Genomic DNA, 14526 nt, shown 5'->3' on the forward strand with positions numbered 1-14526 from the left:
CCAAGTTCTATCTCTATGGTTTGTTTCCTATTGATGTAGCCCTAAGCAGAGACTGGCGCAAATCACGTTCATGGAAAGGGGTTGCCAAGCTTCCAAAAAACTACGAGTTTCCTGGAATCTCAGCACACATTTTTTCACCCAATCTTGATGACACTTTCAGGTAATGATCAGTACCCCAATCCCACTTGGCTAACCAAATTTCGTTCCTCTACGTTAAAGCATTCTTTGGCAGTTACAGTGTAAATTTTTAGGTTTCACTCTGTTTTCTCCTGTATGGATACATGTAGTTGGAACTCTAAATCACACACGGTTTGTGCTAGCTCTTTGAATCTTGACACAATAAAGTAGTTCCAAGTTCTATCTCTATGGTTTGTTTCCTATTTATGTAGCTTTAAGCAGAGACTGGTGCAAATCACGTTCATGGAAAGGGGTTGCCAAGCTTCCAAAAAACTACGAGTTTCCTGGAATCTCAGCACACATTTTTTCACCCAATCTTGATGACACTTTCAGGTAATGATCAGTACCCCATCCCACTTGGCTCACCAAATTTCGTTCTTCTAGGTTAAACCGTTCGGTGGCAGTAACAGTTTTAATTTTTAGGTTTCACTCTGTATTCTCCTATATGGATACATGTAGTTGGAACTCTAAATCAAACACGGTTTGTGCTAGCTCTTTGAAACTTGACAGAATAAAGTAGTTCCAAGTTCTATCTCTATGGTTTGTTTCCTATTGATGTAGCCCTAATTAGAGACTATCGCAAATCACTTTCATGGAAAGGGATTGCCAAGCTTCCAAAAAATTAAGAATTTCCTGAAATCTCAGCACACATTTTTTCACCCAATCTTGATGACATTTTCAGGTAATGATCAGTACCCCATCCCACTTGGCTCACTAAATTTCGTTCTACTAGGTTAATCCATTCGTTGGCAGTAACAGTTTTAATTTTTAGGTTTCACTCTGTTTTCTCCTATATGGATACATGTAGTTGGGGCTCTAAATCAAACACGGTTTGTGCTAGCTCTTTGAAACTTGACACAATAAAGTAGTTCCAAGTTCTATCTCTATGGTTTGTTTCCTATTGATGTAGCCATAAGCAGAGACTGGTGCAAATCACTTTCATGGAAAGGGGTTGCCAAGCTTCCAAAAAACTACGAGTTTTCTGGAATCTCAGCACACATTTTTTCAACCAATCTTGATGACACTTTCAGGTAATCATCAGTACCCCAATCCCACTTGGCTCACCAAATTTCGTTCTTCTAGGTTAAACCGATAGTTGGCAGTAACAGTTTGAATTTTTAGGTTTCACTCTATTTTCTCCTATATGGATACATGCAGTTGGAACTCTAAATCAAACACGGTTTGTGCTAGCTCTTTGAAACTTGACACAATAAAGTAGTTCCAAGTTCTCTCTCTATGGTTTGTTTCCTATTGATGTAGCCCTAAGCAGAGACTAGCGCAAATCACGATCATGGAAAGGGGTTGCCAAGCTCCAAAAAACTACGAGTTTCCTGAAATCTCAGCACACATTTTTTCACCCAAACTTGATGACACTTCCAGGTAATGATCAGTACCCCAATCCCACTTGGCTAACCAAATTTCGTTCTTCTACGTTAAAGCATTCGTTAGCAGTAACAGTTTTAATTTTAGGTTTCACTCTGTTTTCTCCTATATGGATACATGTAGTTGGAACTCTAAATCAAACACGGTTTGTGCTAGCTCTATGAAACTTGACAGAATAAAGTATTTCCAAGTTCTATCTCTATGGTTTGTTTCCTATTGATGTAGCCCTAATTAGAGACTATCGCAAATCACTTTCATGGAAAGGGGTTGCCAAGCTTCCAAAAAACTACGAATTTCCTGAATTCTCAACACACAATTTTTCACCCAATCTTGATGACATTTTCAGGTAATGATCAGTACCCCAATCCCACTTGGCTCACCAAATTTCGTTCTTCTAGGTTAATCCATTCGTTGGCAGTAACAGTTTTAATTTTTAGGTTTCACTCTGTTTTCTCCTATATGGATACATGTAGTTGGGACTCTAAATCAAACACGGTTTGTGCTAGCTCTTTGAAACTTGACACAATAAAGTAGTTCCAAGTTATCTCTCTCTGGTTTATTTCCTATTGATGTAGCCCTAAGCAGAGACTGGCGCAAATCACTTTCATGGAAAGGGGTTGCCAAGCTTCCAAAAAACTATGAGTTTACTGAAATATCAGCACACATTTTTTCAACCAATCTTGAAGACACTTTCAAGTAAAGATCAGTATGCCAATCCCACTTGGCTCACCAAATTTCGTTCTTCTAGGTTAAACCATTCGTTGGCAGTAACAGTTTTAATTTTTAGTTTTCACTCTGTTTTCTCCTATATGGATACATGTAGTTGGGACTCTAAATCAAACTCGGTTTGTGCTACCTCTTTGAAACTTGACACAATAAAGTAGCTCCAAGTTCTATCTCTATGGTTTGTTTCCTATTGATGTAGCCCTAAGCAGAGACTGTCGCAAATCACTTTCAGGAAAGGGGTTGCCAAGCTTCCAAAAAACTACGAGTTTCCTGAAATCTCAGCACACATTTTTTCACCCAAACTTGATGGCACTCTCAGGTGTTGATCAGTACCCCAATCCCACTTGGCTCACAAAATTTCGTTCTTCTAGGTTAAACCATTCGTTGGCAGTAACAGTTTTAATTTTTAGGTTTCACTCTGCTTTCTCCTATAGGGATTCATGTAGTTGGAACTCGAAATCAAACACGGTTTGTGCTAGCTCTTTGAAACTTGACACAATAATGTAGTTCCAAGTTCTATCTCTAAGGTTTGTTTCCTATTGATGTATCCCTAAGCAGAGACAGGCACAAATCACTTTCATGGAAAGGGGTTGCCAAGCTTCCAAAAAACTATGAGGTTCATGGAATCTCAGCACACATTTTTTCACCAAACCTTGATGACACTTTCAGGTAATGATCAGTACCCCAATCCCACTTGGCTAACCAAATTTCGTTCTTCTAGGTTAAAGCGTTTGTTGGCAGTAACAGTTTTAATTTTTAGTTTTCACTCTGTTTTCTCCTATATGGATACATGTAGTTGGAACTCTAAATCAAACACGGTTTGTGCTAGCTCTTTGAAACTTGACACAATAAAGTAGTTCCAACTTCTATCTCTATGGTTTGTTTCCTATTAATGTATCCCTAAGCAGAGACTGGTGCAAATCACTTTCATGGAAAGGGGTTGAGAAGCTTCCAAAAAACTACGAGTTTCCTGAAATCTGAGCACACATTTTTTCACCCAATCTTGAAGACACTTTCAGGTAATGATCAGTACCCCAATCCCACTTGGCTAACCAAATTTCGATCTTCTAGGTTAAACCGTTCGTTGGCAGTATCAGTTTTAATTTTTAGGTTTCACTCTGTTTTCTCCTATATGGATGCATGTACTTGGAACTCTAAATCAAACACGGGTTGTGCTAGCTCTTTGAAACTTGACACAATAAAGTAGTTCCAAGTTGTATCTCCATGGTTTGTTTTTTATTGATGTAGCCCTAAGCAGAGACTGGCGCAAATCCCTTTCATGGAAATGGGTTGCCAAGCTTCCAAAAAATTACGAGTTTCCAGGAATCTCAGCACACATTTTTTCACCCAATCCTGATGACACTTTCAGGTAATGATCAGTACCCCAATCCCACTTGGCTCACCAAATTTCGTTCTTCTAGGTTAAACCGTTCGTTGGCAGTAACAGTTTTAATTTTTAGGTTTCACTCTGTTTTCTCCTATATGGATACATGTAGTTGGAACTCTAAATCAAACACGTTTTGTGCTAGCTCTTTGAAACTTGACACAATAAATTAGTTCCAAGTTCTCCCACTCTGGTTTGTTTCCTATTGATGTAGCCCTAAGCAGAGACTGGCGCAATTCACTTTCATGGAAAGGGGTTGCCAAGCTTCCAAAAAACTACGAGTTTCCTGGAATCTCAGCACACATTTTTTCAACCAATCTTGAGGACACTTTCAGGTAATGATCAGTACCCCAATCCCACTTGGCACACCAAATTTCGTCATTCTAGGTTAAACCGTTTGTTGGCAGTAACAGTTTTAATTTTTAGGTTTCACTCTGTTTTCTCCTATATGGATACATGTTGTTGGAACTCTAAATCAAACACGGGTTGTGCTAGCTCTTTGAAACTTGACACAATAAAGTAGTTCCAAGTTGTATCTCCATGGTTTGTTTCCTATTGATGTAGCCCTAAGCAGAGACTGGCGCAAATCTCTTTCATGGAAACGGGTTGCCAAGCTTCCAAAAAACTACGAGTTTCCTGGAATCTCAGCACATATGTTTTCAACCAATCTTGATGACACTTTCAGGTAATCATCAGTACCCAATCCCACTTAGCTCACCAAATTTCGTTCTTCTAGGTTAACCCGATCGTTGGCAGTAACAGTTTTAATTTTTAGGTTTCACTCTGTTTTCTCCTATATGGATACATGTAGTTGGAACTCTAAATCAAACACGGTTTGTGCTAGCTCTATGAAACTTGACAGAATAAAGTAGTTCCAAGTTCTATCTCTATGGTTTGTTTCCTATTGATGTAGCCCTAATTAGAGACTATTGCAAATCACTTTCATGGAAAGGGGTTGCCAAGCTTCCAAAAAACTACGAATTTCCTGAATTCTCAACACACAATTTTTCACCCAATCTTGATGACATTTTCAGGTAATGATCAGTACCCCAATCCCACTTGGCTCACCAAATTTCGTTCTTCTAGGTTAATCCATTCGTTGGCAGTAACAGTTTTAATTTTTAGGTTTCACTCTGTTTTCTCCTATATGGATACATGTAGTTGGGACTCTAAATCAAACACGGTTTGTGCTAGCTCTTTGAAACTTGACACAATAAAGTAGTTCCAAGTTCTCTCTCTATGGTTTATTTCCTATTGATGTAGCCCTAAGCAGAGACTGGCGCAAATCACTTTCATGGAAAGGGGTTGCCAAGCTTCCAAAAAACTATGAGTTTACTGAAATATCAGCACACATTTTTTCAACCAATCTTGAAGACACTTTCAAGTAAAGATCAGTATGCCAATCCCACTTGGCTCACCAAATTTCGTTCTTCTAGGTTAAACCATTCGTTGGCAGTAACAGTTTTAATTTTTAGTTTTCACTCTGTTTTCTCCTATATGGATACATGTAGTTGGGACTCTAAATCAAACTCGGTTTGTGCTACCTCTTTGAAACTTGACACAATAAAGTAGCTCCAAGTTCTATCTCTATGGTTTGTTTCCTATTGATGTAGCCCTAAGCAGAGACTGTCGCAAATCACTTTCAGGAAAGGGGTTGCCAAGCTTCCAAAAAACTACGAGTTTCCTGAAATCTCAGCACACATTTTTTCACCCAAACTTGATGGCACTCTCAGGTGTTGATCAGTACCCCAATCCCACTTGGCTCACAAAATTTCGTTCTTCTAGGTTAAACCATTCGTTGGCAGTAACAGTTTTAATTTTTAGGTTTCACTCTGTTTTCTCCTATAGGGATTCATGTAGTTGGAACTCGAAATCAAACACGGTTTGTGCTAGCTCTTTGAAACTTGACACAATAATGTAGTTCCAAGTTCTATCTCTAAGGTTTGTTTCCTATTGATGTATCCCTAAGCAGAGACAGGCACAAATCACTTTCATGGAAAGGGGTTGCCAAGCTTCCAAAAAACTATGAGGTTCATGGAATCTCAGCACACATTTTTTCACCAAACCTTGATGACACTTTCAGGTAATGATCAGTACCCCAATCCCACTTGGCTAACCAAATTTCGTGCTTCTCTGTTAAAGCGTTTGTTGGCAGTAACAGTTTTAATTTTTAGTTTTCACTCTGTTTTCTCCTATATGGATACATGTAGTTGGAACTCTAAATCAAACACGGTTTGTGCTAGCTCTTTGAAACTTGACACAATAAAGTAGTTCCAACTTCTATCTCTATGGTTTGTTTCCTATTAATGTATCCCTAAGCAGAGACTGGTGCAAATCACTTTCATGGAAAGGGGTTGAGAAGCTTCCAAAAAACTACGAGTTTCCTGAAATCTGAGCACACATTTTTTCACCCAATCTTGAAGACACTTTCAGGTAATGATCAGTACCCCAATCCCACTTGGCTAACCAAATTTCGATCTTCTAGGTTAAACCGTTCGTTGGCAGTATCAGTTTTAATTTTTAGGTTTCACTCTGTTTTCTCCTATATGGATGCATGTACTTGGAACTCTAAATCAAACACGGGTTGTGCTAGCTCTTTGAAACTTGACACAATAAAGTAGTTCCAAGTTGTATCTCCATGGTTTGTTTTTTATTGATGTAGCCCTAAGCAGAGACTGGCGCAAATCACTTTCATGGAAATGGGTTGCCAAGCTTCCAAAAAATTACGAGTTTCCAGGAATCTCAGCACACATTTTTTCACCCAATCCTGATGACACTTTCAGGTAATGATCAGTACCCCAATCCCACTTGGCTCACCAAATTTCGTTCTTCTAGGTTAAACCGTTCGTTGGCAGTAACAGTTTTAATTTTTAGGTTTCACTCTGTTTTCTCCTATATGGATACATGTAGTTGGAACTCTAAATCAAACACGTTTTGTGCTAGCTCTTTGAAACTTGACACAATAAATTAGTTCCAAGTTCTCCCACTCTGGTTTGTTTCCTATTGATGTAGCCCTAAGCAGAGATGGGCGCAATTCACTTTCATGGAAAGGGGTTGCCAAGCTTCCAAAAAACTACGAGTTTCCTGGAATCTCAGCACACATTTTTTCAACCAATCTTGAGGACACTTTCAGGTAATGATCAGTACCCCAATCCCACTTGGCACACCAAATTTCGTCATTCTAGGTTAAACCGTTTGTTGGCAGTAACAGTTTTAATTTTTAGGTTTCACTCTGTTTTCTCCTATATGGATACATGTTGTTGGAACTCTAAATCAAACACGGGTTGTGCTAGCTCTTTGAAACTTGACACAATAAAGTAGTTCCAAGTTGTATCTCCATGGTTTGTTTCCTATTGATGTAGCCCTAAGCAGAGACTGGCGCAAATCTCTTTCATGGAAACGGGTTGCCAAGCTTCCAAAAAACTACGAGTTTCCTGGAATCTCAGCACATATGTTTTCAACCAATCTTGATGAGACTTTCAGGTAATCATCAGTACCCAATCCTACTTAGCTCACCAAATTTCGTTCTTCTAGGTTAACCCGATCGTTGGCAGTAACAGTTTTAATTTTTAGGTTTCACTCTGTTTTCTCCTATATGGATTCATGTAGTTGGAACTCTAAATCAAACACGGTTTGTGCTAGCTCTTTGAAACTTGACAGAATAAAGTAGTTCCAAGTTCTATCTCTATGTTTTGTTTCCTATTGATGTAGCCCTAAGCAGAGACAGGCACAAATCACTTTCATTGAAAGGGGTTGCCAAGCTTCCAAAAAACTACGAGTTTCCTGAAATCTCAGCACATATTTTTTCACCCAACCTTGATGACACTTTCAGGTAATGATCAGTACCCCAATCCCACTTGGCTAACCAAATTTCGTTCTTCTAGGTTAAAGCGTTTGTTGGCAGTAACAGTTTTAATTTTTAGGTTTCACTCTGTTTTCTCCTATATGGATACATGTAGTTGGAACTCTAAATCAAACACGGTTTGTGCTAGCTATTTGAAACTTGACACAATAAAGTAGTTCCAACTTCTATCTCTATGGTTTGTTTCCTATTGATGTATGCCTAAGCAGAGACTGGTGCAAATCATTTTCATGGAAAAGGGTTGACAAGATTCCAAAAAACTACGAGTTTCCTGAAATCTCAGCACACATTTTTTCACCCAATCTTGATGACACTTTCAGGTAATGATCAGTACCCCAATCCCACTTAGCTCACCAAATTTCGTTCTTCTAGGTTAAACCGTTCATTGGCAGTAACAGATTTAATTTTTAGGTTTCACTCTGTTTTCTCCTATATGGATACATGTATTTGGGACTCAAAATCACACACGGTTTGTGCTACCTCTTTGAAACTTGACAGAATAAAGTAGTTCCAAGTTCCTTCTCTATGGTTTGTTTCCTATTGATGTAGCGCTAAGCAGAGACTGGCACAAATCACTTTCATGGAAAGGGGTTGACAAGCTTCCAAAAAACTACGTGTTTCCTGGAATCTCAGCACACATTTTTTCAACCAATCTTGATGACACTTTCAGGTAATGATCAGTACCCAAATCCCACTTGGCTCACCAAATTTCGTTCTTCTAGGTTAAACCGTTTGTTGGCAGTAACAGTTTTAATTTTTAGGTTTCACTCTGTTTTCTCCTATATGGATATACGTTGTTGGAACTCTAAATCAAACACGGGCTGTGCTAGCTCTTTGTAACTTGACACAATAAAGTAGTTCCAAGTTGTATCTCCATGGTTTGTTTCCTATTGATGTAGCCCTAAGCAGAGACAGGCGCAAAACACTTTCATGGAAAGGGGTTGCCAAGCTTCCAAAAAATTACGAGTTTCCTGAAATCTCAGCACACATTTGGTCACCCAATTTGATGACACTATCACGTAATGATCCGTACCCCAATCCCACTTGGCTAACCAAATTTCATTCTTCTAGGTTAAACCGTTCGTTGGCAGTAACAGTTTGGATATTTAGATTTCACTCTGTTTTCTCCTATATGGATACATGTAGTTCGAACTCTAAATCAAACACTGTTTGTGCTACCTCTCTGAAACTTGACACAGTAAAGTAGTTCCAAGTTCTATTTCTATGGTTTGTTTCCTATTGATATAGCCCTAAGCATAGACTGGCACAAATCATTTTCATGGAAAGGGATTGCCAAGCTTCCAAAAAACTACGAGTTTCCTGAAATCTCAGCACACATTTTTCACCCAATCTTGATGACACTTTCAGGTAATGATCAGTACCCCAGTCCCACTTGGCTAACCAAATTTCGTTCTTCTACGTTAAAGCATTTGTTGGCAGTAACAGTTTTAATTTTTAGGTTTCACTCTGTTTTCTCCTATATGGATACATGTAGTTGGAACTCTAAATCAAACACGGTTTGTGCTAGCTCTTTAAAACTTGACAGAATAAATTAGTTCCAAGTTCTATCTCTATGGTTTGTTTCCTATTGATGTAGCCCTAATTAGAGACTATCGCAAATCACTTTCATGGAAAGGGGTTGCCAAGCTTCCAAAAAACTACGATTTTCCTGAAATCTCAGCACACAATTTTTCACCCAATCTTGATGACATTTTCAGGTAATGATCAGTACCCCAATCCCACTTGGCTCACCAAATTTCGTTCTTCTAGGTTAATCCATTCGTTGGCAGTAACAGTTTTAATTTTTAGGTTTCACTCTGTTTTCTCCTATATGGATACATGTAGTTGGGACTCTAAATCAAACACGGTTTGTGCTAGCTCTTTGAAACTTGACACAATAAAGTAGTTCCAAGTTCTATCTCTATGGTTTGTTTTCTATTGATGTAGCCATAAGCAGAGACTGGCACAAATCACTTTCATGGAAAGGGGTTGCCAAGCTTCCAAAAAACTACGAGTTTTCTGGAATATCAGCACACATTTTTTCAACCAATCTTGATGACACTTTCAGGTAATCATCAGTACCCCAATCCCACTTGGCTCACCAAATTTCGTTCTTCTAGGTTAAACCGATCATTGGCAGGAACAGTTTTAATTTTTAGGTTTCACTCTGTTTTCTCCTATATGGATACATGCAGTTGGAACTCTAAATCAAACACGGTTTGTGCTAGCTCTTTGAAACTTGACACAATAAAGTAGTTCCAAGTTCTCTCTTTATGGTTTGTTTCCTATTGATGTAGCCCTAAGCAGAGACAGGCGCAAAACACTTTCATGGAAAGGGGTTGCCAAGCTTCCAAAAAATTACGAGTTTCCTGAAATCTCAGCACACATTTGGTCACCCAATTTGATGACACTATCACGTAATGATCAGTACCCCAATCCCACTTGGCTAACCAAATTTCATTCTTCTAGGTTAAACCGTTCCTTGGCAGTAACAGTTTGGATATTTAGATTTCACTCTGTTTTCTCCTATATGGATACATGTAGTTCGAACTCTAAATCAAACACTGTTTGTGCTACCTCTCTGAAACTTGACACAGTAAAGTAGTTCCAAGTTCTATTTCTATGGTTTGTTTCCTATTGATGTAGCCCTAAGCATAGACTGGCACAAATCATTTTCATGGAAAGGGATTGCCAAGCTTCCAAAAAACTACGAGTTTCCTGAAATCTCAGCACACATTTTTCACCCAATCTTGATGACACTTTCAGGTAATGATCAGTACCCCAGTCCCACTTGGCTAACCAAATTTCGTTCTTCTACGTTAAAGCATTTGTTGGCAGTAACAGTTTTAATTTTTAGGTTTCACTCTGTTTTCTCCTATATGGATACATGTAGTTGGAACTCTAAATCAAACACTGTTTGTGCTAGCTCTTTGAAAATTGACACAATCAAGTAGTTCCAAGTTCTATCTCTATGGTTTGTTTCCTATTGATGTAGCCCTAAGCAGAGACTGGCACAAATCACTTTCATGGAAAGGGGTTGCCAAGCTTCCAAAAAACTACGAGTTTCCTGAAATCTCAGCACACATTTTTTCAACCAATCTTGATGACACTTTCAGGTAATGATCAGTACCCCAATCCCACTTGGCTCACCAAATTTCGTTCTTCTAGGTTAAACCGATCGTTGGCAGTAACAGTTTTAATTTTTAGATTTCACTCTATTTTCTCCTATATGGATACATGTATTTGGAACTCTAAATCAATCACGGTTTGTGCTAGCTCTTTGAAACTTGACAAAATAAAGTGTTTCCATGTTCTATCTCTATGGTTTGTTTCCTATTCCTGTAGCCCTAAGCAGAGACTGGCGCAAATCCCTTTCATGGAAAGGGGTTGCCAAGCTTCCAAAAAACTACGAGTTTCCTGAAATCTCAGCACACATTTTTTCACCCAATCTTGATGACACTTTCAGGTAATGATCAGTACTCCAATCCCACTTGGCTCACCAAATTTCGTTCTTCTAGGTCAAACCGTTCGTTGGCAGTAACAGTTTTAATTTTTAGGTTTCACTCTGTTTTCTCATATATGGATACATGTAGTTGGAACTCTAAATCAAACATCGTTTGTGCTAGCTCTTTGAAGCTTGACACAATCAAGTAGTTCCAAGTTCTGTCTCTATGGTTTGTTTCCTATTGATGTAGCCCTAAGCAGAGAGTGGCACAAATCACTTTAATGGAAAGGGGTTGTCAAGCTTCCAAAAAACTACGAGTTTCCTGAAATCTCAGCACACATTTTTTCACCCAATCTTGATGACACTTTCAGGTAATGATCAGTACCCCAATATCACTTGGCTCACCAAATTTCGTTCTTCTAGGTTAAACCATTCGTTGGCAGTAACAGTTTAAATTTTTAGGTTTCACTCTGTTTTCTCCTACATGGATACATGTAGTTGGAACTCTAAATCAAACACGGTTTGTGCTAGCTCTTTGAAACTTGACACAATCAAGTAGTTCCAAGTTCTATCTCTATGGTTTGTTTCCTATTGATGTAGCCCTAAGCAGAGCCTGGCGCAAATCACTTTCATGGAAAGGGGTTGCCAAGCTTCCAGAAAACTACGAGTTTCCTGAAATCTCAGCACAAAATTTTTCACCCAATCTTGATCACACTTTCAGGTAATGATCAGTACCCCAATCCCACTTGGCTCACCAAATTTCGTTCTTCTAGGTTAAACCGTTCGTTGGCAGTAACAGTTTTAATTTTTAGGTTTCACTCTGTTTTCTCCTATATGGATACATGTAGTTGGAACTCTAAATCAAACACGGTTTGTGCTAGCTCTTTCAAACTTGACACAATCAAGTAGTTCCAAGTTCTATCTCTAAGGTTTGTTTCCTATTGATGTAGCCCTAAGCAGAGACTGGCACAAATCACTTTCATGGAAAGGGGTTGCCAAGCTTTCAAAAAACTACGAGTTTCCTGAAATCTCAGCACACATTTTTTCACCCAATATTGATGACACTTTCAGGTAATGATCAGTACCCCAATCCCACTTGGCTCACCAAATTTCGTTCTTCTAGGTTAAACCGTTCGTTGGCAGTAACAGTTTAAATTTTTAGGTTTCACTCTGTTTTCTCCTACATGGATACATGTAGTTGGAACTCTAAATCAAACACGGTTTGTGCTAGCTCTTTGAAACTTGACACAATCAAGTAGTTCCAAGTTCTATCTCTATGGTTTGTTTCCTATTGATGTAGCCCTAAGCAGAGACTGGCGCAAATCAGTTTCATGGAAAGGGATTGCCAAGCTTCCAAAAAACTACGAGTTTCCTGAAATCTCAGGACACATATTTTCACCCAATCTTGATGACACTTTCAGGTAATGATCAGTACCCCAATCCCACTTGGGTCACCAAATTTCGTTCTTCTAGGTTAAACCATTCGTTGGCAGTAACATTTTTAATTTTTAGGTATCACTCTGTTTTCTCCTATATGGATACATGTAGTTGGAACTCTAAATCAAACTCGGTTTGTGCTAGCTCTTTGAAACTTGACACAATCATGTAGTTCCAAGTTCTATCTCTATGGTTTTTTTCCTATTGATGTAACCCTAAGCAGAGACTGGCGCAAATCACTTTCATGGAAAGGGGTTGCCAAGCTTCCAAAGAACTACCAGGTTCCTGAAATCTCAGAACACATTTTTTTCACCCAAACTTCATGACACTTTCAGGTAATGATCAGTACCCAAATCCCACTTGGCTCAGCAAATTTCGTTCTTCTAGGTTAAACCGTTGGTTGGCTGTAACAGTTTTAATTTTTAGGTTTCACTCTGTTTCCTCATATATGGATACATGTAGTGGGAACTCTAAACCAAACACGGTTTGTGCTAGCTCTTTGAAACTTGACACAATGAAGTAGTTCCAAGTTCTATCACTATGGTTTGTTTCCTATTGATGTAGCCCTAAGCAGAGACTGGCGCAAATCACTTTCATGGAAAGCGGTTGCCAAGCTTCCAAAAAACTACGAGTTTCCTGAAATCTCAGCACACATTTTTTCACCCAATCTTGATGACACTTTCAGGTAATGATCAGTACCCCAATCCAACTTGGCTCACCAAATTTCGTTCTTCTAGGTAAAACCGTTCGTTGGCAGTAACAGTTTTAATTTTTAGGTTTCACTCTGTTTTTTCCTATGGGGATACATGTAGTTGGAACTCTAAATCAAACACGGCTTGTGCTAGCTCTTTGAAACTTGACACAATCAAGTCGTTCCAAGTTCTATCTCTATGGTTTGTTTCCTATTGATGTAGCCCTAAGCAGAGACTGGCGCAAATTACTTTCATGGAAAGGGGTTGCCAAGCTTCCAAAAATCTACGAGTTTCCTGAAATCTCAGCACATATATTTTCACCCAATCTTGATGACACTTTCAGGTAATGATCAGTACCCCAAACCCACTTGGCTCACCAAATTTCGTTCTTCTAGGTTAAACCGTTCATTGGCAGTAACAGTTTTAATTTTTAGGTTTCACTCTGTTTTCTCCTATATGGATACATGTATTTGGAACTCTAAATCAAACACGGTTTGTGCTAGCTCTTTGAAACTTGACACAATAAATTAGTTCCAAGTTCTATCTCTATGGTTGTTTCCTATTGATGTAGCCCTAAGCAGAGACTGGCGCAAATCATTTTCATGGAAAGAGGTTGCCAAGCTTCCAAAAAACTATGAGTTACCTGAAATCACAGAACACATTTTTTCACCCAAACTTCATGACACTTTCAGGTAATTATCAGTACCCCAATCCCACTTGGCTCACCAAATTTCGTTCTTCTATTTTATACCGTTCGTTGGCAGTAACAGTTTTAATTTTTAGGTTTCACTCTGTTTTCTCCTATATGGATACATGTAGTTGGGACTCTAAATCAAAGACGGTTTGTGCTAGCTCTTTGAAACTTGACACAATAAATTAGTTCCAAGTTCTATCTCTATGGTTTGTTGCCTATTGATGTAGCCCTAAGCAGAGACTTTCACAAATCACTTTCATGGAAAGGGGTTGCCAAGCTTCTAAATACTACGAGTTTCCTGAAATCTCAGCACACATTTTTTCACCCAATCTTGATGACACTTTCAGGTAATGATCAGTACGCCAGTCCCACTTGGCTCACCAAATTTCGTTCTTCTACGTTAAACCGTTCGTTGGCAGTAACAGTTTTAATTTTTAGGTTTCACTCTGTTTTCTCCTATATGGATACATGTAGTTGGGACTCTAAATCAATCACGGTTTGTGCTAGCTCTTTGAAACTTGACACAATAAAGTAGTTCCGAGTTCTATCACTACCTTTTGTTTCCTATTGATGTAGCCCTAAGCAGAGACTGGCGCAAATCACGTTCATGGAAAGGGGTTGCCAAGCTCCAAAAAACTACTAGTTTCCTGAAATCTCAGCACACATTTTTTCACACAATCTTGATGACACTTTCAGGTAATGATCACTACCCCAATCGCACTTGGC

Source organism: Spermophilus citellus, assembly GCF_964194105.1.
Source record: "Spermophilus citellus genome assembly, chromosome: 15".
Taxonomy (NCBI): domain Eukaryota; kingdom Metazoa; phylum Chordata; class Mammalia; order Rodentia; family Sciuridae; genus Spermophilus; species Spermophilus citellus.